The 7,293-nt window shown below is 46.7% G+C and overlaps 1 long non-coding RNA gene across 1 annotated transcript; it reads right to left on the bottom strand.

Moving 5' to 3' along the window:
• Positions 1-994: 994 nt before the first annotated feature.
• Positions 995-2,605, bottom strand: LOC146177477 (uncharacterized). Its single transcript, XR_014701034.1, has 2 exons — positions 2,352-2,605; positions 995-1,124 (listed from the first exon to the last, which is right to left on the bottom strand). It is a non-coding gene; the product is annotated as an uncharacterized LOC146177477 (long non-coding RNA).
• Between the last annotated feature and the right edge of the window lie 4,688 nt (positions 2,606-7,293).

Genomic DNA, 7,293 nt, shown 5'->3' with positions numbered 1-7,293 from the left:
AAGATAGGTACCAAGAAGCTTGTACAAAGAAAAGTGAGAGTGAAATGGCAGGATTTTTGAAACATAATAAACTACAAACTATACTTGTCAAACCTGTCATTGACGAATGGAAATCATGCAGTAATCAAAAACACAACATGAAGGACATTTTAGGTCATCTTCACAAAACACATACCCACACCTCACACATAGCTTCATACTTATGAAAGAGGACAAACCAATATGCAAGGAGTGTGGAGACGAACTAAGAATAAACCATATCTTACACGTGCGCCAGAGTCGAGAAAATAAGAGGAAAACATTTTGTACAATTTTGCAACAGATCCCTTTCCATCCCAGTATGATCCTAGGAGAGACGTGCAAATTTCCTGCATTTTTGGTTTCCTAGAATGTTCCTAAACAAGCTACATCCTAAAGAACATTTTAGTCATTACACACAAAATAAATACATTAAACCTTGTTCTTGGTGCATAGCAGCATTATTCGCTTATGCACCATAAAAATCAACACAATGCTGTAAGGTATACATTGGTTAGCTATGTTATATGAGACAAGCTTTCGGTCTGGTGTGGTCCTTATTAACGTGACAGCGCTGTCATGAGGGTCTATGTCCCAGCGATCGGAACGTGACCAATTCCAATAATTTAAAAAACTGAAGGCGATTCTACAGATCTCTAAAGACTGGAGTGCTCAAATGTTTTATCAAGGTGAAAATTTTCTGCTGGGATCCTGCTGGTTCCAGCAGTGCTGGTTTATTAACACATTCCCAGCAGCTGCTGGAACCAGCAGCTGCTGGGACCAGTAGCTGCTGGGACCAGCAGCTACTGGGACCAGTGGGTATTGGAACCAGTGGCTGCTAGGTTTCAACCGAGAGCTGCATATAGTCAGAATTTGGTGGATTGGTTCTCCGGGGGCTTGTCAGCCTACGAGAATTTGGTGCAGTGACTGCCTTGGACTGCACAAAGAAAATAAAGGCAACAGCAAAGGTCATGACTCATAGTTTAATTTTATTTTCCATGCCCATATACATTCTGCAATCTGCATGGACACATTTACCCTTCGAGACTGTGGTACTGCAGCAGGTGTGCTCCAGCTCCAACTCAGATGGTGCCATATGAAGGTAGCTGCATGAAAAAAAATAAATAAAAAAAAGACCAGAAAAATATGCTACCAAAACCATGCTGCTGCACATAAAAGATGAATAATGGAAACTGAAAGCATCTACCCAAGAACCACATATTTGGTGCAAATCCACAAGAGAACTGGTCAAGTGTGATGCAAACCACGTTTAGGGAAAATTTTCAATGAACAGCGCTTCTACTAATGTGTGGGTGGCTAGCTTTTGCATGTGCCTGTGCAGACTGCACCAATGCCCACACGCACCCATAGTGTTTCATTCATTCAACCATGAGAATGCCACTCCTAGGAAAGTGTCTGCATTGCTTTAGGCAGATGCCACGTAACAACTGGTGTGGTATTACCAGAAAGGTTAGATGAAATGAGGGGCTCGTTATGATACAATTTAAAGGAGCGAACAGTCTAGAAGTCCAAGGTAAATATTGGGGATAATTTTTCTTTTTAGGTTTGTTGTCGATGTTGACAAGAATGAGTGTTAAGATGATTTAGGGAGAAAGAATATTAAATGAAAAGTGGAAGGAAAAACAATGCCGCTTTTCATTTAATATTATTTCTCCCTAAATCATCATAAGACTCATTCTTGTCAATATCAACAACCTAAAAAAAAAAAATTATCCCCAAAGTTTACATTGGACTCGTAGACTGTTCGCTCATTTAAATTAAATCAGAGAGGTTAGAAGTATACCCATTGCTAGCCAGACATGACTGTTTAGCGGCATATTCATTTAACCTTGTTTGGTATGCCACTCAAGTCATACACCCATACCCTGCAAATGGATTGACATGGAAAGATAGTCTAGTTAGTCTATTTGCAACGAACCGTATCGAATATGTGTTAACTTGCACAGTGTGTTAACTTGCGATTAGACGTTCTTTGAATCCTTGGCTGTTCACCATTGTTCGTACAAAGCGAAAAACAATCGGGCGACAAAGATATTTTACTTGCCGAAAATAGCACCAATGATACTTCGGCAAAATGATATGGCCTATTTTAAACTAGGGACGACAAAATTACCAGCTCACTTTGATAGTCACTCGACTAGTAAGCGGCTCTCATCACTGCCGAACTGCGCTGGCAGTGGTGCGCGCTTGAGTCACTGTTCTTTTCCTCCGTGCCTATAATAAGCTCTCGCAAATCCACTAGACGTTACACAACGCGAGGACTAGAAAAAAAAAAAAAAAAGAAATGAGATGAGATGCACTTTTCTACTTACCAAACACACGCAGGTCCTAGGCCTTGCAGATGTCGCATCACATTTCTCCGTCTTGACAGAAGTTGTCACACCACCTTGACCGGTTCAAACTTACGTAGATGTTTCAGATAAAATGTCTTGAATAATTCATACTGACGACGACGTTTAAATATTGTAAAAAAGCACAAAATACTCCTGCATTCGCAAACACGAGCCAGCACAAAACAGCTCACTACGTAAATGTCTAAACTTCGGAACGGCTTCTTTTGGCTTGTTGAGCATCAACCGGAGACTGGTTACGATAGTGTCGTAAGCGCTGAAAATGCGCGTTTGTCAAACGTTACGAACAAATACTCCTGAAATATTTCAAATTGTGCTAATATTAATATTTGTATACCCCCTTACACGTAATTGCATTTAATCTGCTCTGATCGTTGCACCAGATCGTTCGAAGGCGCGTCGTCTGCTACGCAAGCAGATAATGAAGGTGACAGCAGTAACAGCCTCGTGCATTACGCCGTGATAAACAAAATTGTATAGATCAGATAACATTTTTTGAATCTTTGATGTTTGCAATAGCTCATAGCGGCATACCACTGCGGCTAACGGCCGAAAAAAAAAAAAAAAAAAACTTAGCTTCTTTAAAAAGGTGTCTTTCGCAGCTACGGTGATATTTTGATCACGGAGCAGAAACATGGTGTAAAAACGGGTATATACTTTCCGTGCTGCGTTTTTGTAGAATGAATGAGCTCGCGATAGGGGAATGCAACAAGTTCTCACGTGCGTAAATGAACTTCATTACATGCGTTTGTAAACTTGGGTGGGTTACTTGCTGGTTCCAGTAGCATTCCAGGAGGGAACCAGCAAAATTCTAAAACCAGCAAAGAAAACCAGCAAGCACCCTGCTGGAACCAGCAAAGCCAGCAGGTTGCCTGCTGAGACCAGCAGACGTACACTGCTGGAACTAGCACAGCCAGCAGGTCGCCTGCTGGGACCAGTGGAAAACCAGCAGGTCGCCTGCTGGGACCAGTGGAAAACCAGCAAGCACCCTGCTGGAACCAGTACAATCAGCAAAAATCCAGCAGGCTACCTGCTGGTTCCAGCACAAACCAACAGCTTCCAGCAAGAAACCAGCAGACCATTTTCACCTGCTTTGACAGCCTGGAGTGAAACTGTTGAAGAGAATACATTTTTGAACATTTAACGCGTTTCTGAAGTTGTTGCTTTCAATTACGGGGCCCACAAAAAGCAGCTGAATGTCAAAAGCCGCCTAGGTAGGCTTTCTAGCAAGACAGCGGTGTAGCGTGGAAAATCGCTCCGCCGGTCCATCCCTCCGCTGACTTGAAAGGCGAACGTACTGTTCAAACTTATAGTTGACCACACCTGAAGCACTGAATTGTGCATGATCAAGGCAGAATTTCTTTAATACTGAGCGCTGGTAGCTATCGATTTCGCGCCCAATATTGTGAAAATCTGTCCTCCCTTCGATCATTGATACGTCCACGGTTGAACATTTATGCGCCTCGGGGTAAGCCAGCCATGGGAACATGGATGCGTGGTTGTAGCAACGATGACTTGCATGGCACACTCTGCAAAGTTGCAAGAGTCAGCTTCTGCAACGAAATGTGCAGCGCACATTTTCTACCGCGTACCTAAGTCCGGCGACGCATGCATATCTCCCGCTCGTTTCAAAGTTCCGCGGCCGTTCAGTCGGGTTACGCTAACCTCGAGCACGCAAAATTCAACGACGAGAAAAAGATGCAGGCTAAGCACTTTATTCTAGTCTTCCCCTAAATACCAAAGAACATTGCTGTTCATAGGGAATTCGGATCATTCGCGCTTCCGGCTTTCCGGTCACTCTTGCGGAGCGGTGCAGTAGGTCTTCGCCTCGACGAGTCGATGTGCAGCTCGCCGCAGTAGCAGCGCAGGCCTCTAGTAGATTCGGCATGTTTTCTGCCACGGCTCTGAGGTAGAATTTAAACGAAGAATTTAGCTAGAAACATCCTGTTTCCTCGGTCTGCATGTGAGGAACGAGCATAATGCCATTTCACATAGGTACATACTTTGGACTGCCGAATGTTCTGCACGGCGAGGTGTGTGTGCCGGCGCTAGATCATCGGAGGTCGATGCAGGACCTAAAACAGCGTAAATGCTAGGAATAGCTCGCTCGTATTACGGGCTGATCGAGGTGATAGCTTAGTGCGAAGCGAAAGCTGGTCGTGACTGTGCGTATCTCGATGCAAGCTGGTGGAGCAGTACGTATGTGCGTACGTGACAGCGATGCTTGCCGTATACAATCCTGAGTGAAGACCGTAATCTATGTTAGTGTTGTGTATCGTGGTACTGCCGCTCCAACTGTGTATCGCACATGCTGCCGACCGCTCCAAGCGCCGCTTCCCGTACTGTACTTTGTTTGGCCTGAGCATCGTATTTCGCTCAACACCTCGTCCCCGCGGCTCTTCGGTCCTAGCATGTACGAAGCTACGCGAGGACACTGAACTCTCTTTACTCCCCCTCTCTCTCTCTGCCTGGACTGTCTACCCTGCTTGTACGCTTTCGCTGGAATAAACAGTTTGGCTCAGACTCCTACAAGAGAGCACTTCACTGGCGACGAGGATGGGATCGTCGCGATCCCGAGTGCGCAAGTTCAGTAAATACTGACCGCCTCAGCAAAGCTCCTGGATCCGCTCCAGCCCTGCACAGCCGTCGACATGGCAGCGCTTCTGCCTTCGGCCACGATCGAAGAATTCTCGCCCGCCGAGCCTTCCTCCTAGCCAGTTTACTTAGAACGCCTAGAGTTCTACTTTCAAGCCCACGACATCCAGTCCGATGAGAAGAAACGGGCTTTCCTCTGCAGTGTATGCGGTGTCGACGCGTATACCCTGCTTCGCTCGCTCTGCGCACCCAAGGCACCTTCGGAGGTTCCCTTCTCAGAAATTGTTTCCAAGCATGACAACCACTTCATCGGGAAACCTTCCGTCACTATGGAACGCTTCCGCTTCAACAAGCGAGACCAGCACCCTGGCGAATCGATACCGGATTATCTCGCCGCTCTTCGACTCTTGGCCCGCCACTGTGAGTTCGGGGATTGGCTGGATCGACTTCTTTGCGACCGCCTAGTCTGTGGCCTGCGTGAAGAGCCTATCAAAGACGTCTCCTGGCTGAACCAGATCTAAAAAGCTCTCTAAGGCCATCCTACTGGCACGTGCTGCAGAGGAAGCGGCCGCCAAGACAGAAGAGGTTCGCCGCTCGAGGGTCCCCTCGGAAACGCATCAGTTGCAAAGGAACCCCAAGCGCCCGGACGTCAAGCCAGCCAACCATCCTCCGAGTCAGCAATGTTGGGGTTGCACCGGCGAGCATGACGCTCGTACTTGCTCCTACCATTCCGCCATCTGTCACTATTGCGGAAACAAAGGACACCTCGAGAAGGCCTGCAGGAAAAAGGCAGCAAAAGAAAAAACTTATAAGCCCGTTCAGCATCGAAAGGAGTTTTCCCGCAAAAACAAGCACTCTCGTGGACGCAACCACCAAATCTTGCGATCAGCTGATCCGGCTCAAGACGTAAATTCTATGACTTCGGTCAGTTTTCATCGCGAAATTCAAGACCACAGGTCTACGCCCTAGCTCCGGAGAAATGCGGAAAAGGGGTTATTCACGGCGTTCCATTAGACCACAGGAAATTGAAAGATGTTTTCAACACGACGCGGAAACCCAGACTTTCGGCGCCAGACGTATGGGCAAGACGGAATCCGTAATCGTAGTACTTTTTGCGACGAAGAAGGTCCACTGTACGTGATTTACTCGTGCGTGCCGCACCGCTGCGTACTATACAAGAAGTATGAATAACTGTGTCGTATCTGCGGAAGATTGGGCCACCGAGCTGACGTCTGGACTGATCCGAACAACCCAGTATGCCTAGGATGAGGCTTACAGAACCCTCTCGAGGAACACCAGTGTGACCCAAAGTGTGATATGTGGGGCTGTTCTGACCGGCGCCATAGAACAACAAGGAACGCTACCGAACCCGTTAAGCAACGACAGTGGGAGGCGAAACTAGGAGCCAAGGAAGAAGAATCGAAGAAGGCATCAGTGGCGTTGCCGAGCCGACAAAGCAGATCAAGAACCCGGGGACGCAGCAGCAGCCGTTCTGACTCGAGCTCTTTCCCGAGGCTAGGGAGGAGCGGATCCCGATCAAGATCCAGTTTCGGGGACTGGAGGAATCAATCCAGGGGCCGGTCGAGTTCTGCAGGAGCCGATCCGGAGGTCGCACAAGATCTAGGACCCAATCCAGGGGCTGGAAACTATCCGAAACGTCCATTGATGATGAGTTGAGCTGGGCAGCTATATTGTCCCAAAAGAATAAGCAGCTGACATACCGAGGAGCTCACAAAACTTAGGCAGTTGGTAGACAGACTACTCAGAGAAAATGAAGCTCTTAAAGAGAAGGTTGAAAAACTAGAAAATACTAATGCACAGCAATAACAGAGTGTAGTTGAAAAGCAGGTTAGCTTGGACGCTAAAGCAAAGCAGGATAGAAGAAAGGATGCCCCGCCTCCAGCGAAGAGAAAGGTGGAAGAATTGAAGGATCAATACATAACGTTAGAGGGGGTCAGTAGAAATATCGACCAGAAGCTAGTGCAGAAACTCGATGCCTTATTTAAGGAGATAGGTGCAGAATTTGAGGCAATCATGAGGGCGCCACTAAATGCGTTCACTATCAAGTTCAATGAGATAGATGTGCGCTTCGCCACGCTAGATGCAGAAATGACGCCAGCAAACGTAAATATAGCTAATCATGGCCATCAAAAATAACAGGCACACTATTTGGCAGTGGAAGTCACGGATATCGCTGTAAAAGGCCGGTTCTTCAGCAACTCCTTAGTGAAAAGGACAATCCGGAAGCAATCGCGTTACAAGAAGTAGGAATACAAGCAAGCTAATGGGATATCGAGCTTTCTGTACT

The sequence above is a fragment of the Amblyomma maculatum genome, chromosome 10 (assembly GCF_055883805.1).
Source record: "Amblyomma maculatum isolate TAMU_Amacu chromosome 10, ASM5588380v1, whole genome shotgun sequence".
Classification (NCBI taxonomy): domain Eukaryota; kingdom Metazoa; phylum Arthropoda; class Arachnida; order Ixodida; family Ixodidae; genus Amblyomma; species Amblyomma maculatum.
The sequence above is the reverse complement of the archived record's forward strand: the minus strand, read 5'-3'. Positions and strand labels throughout refer to the sequence as shown.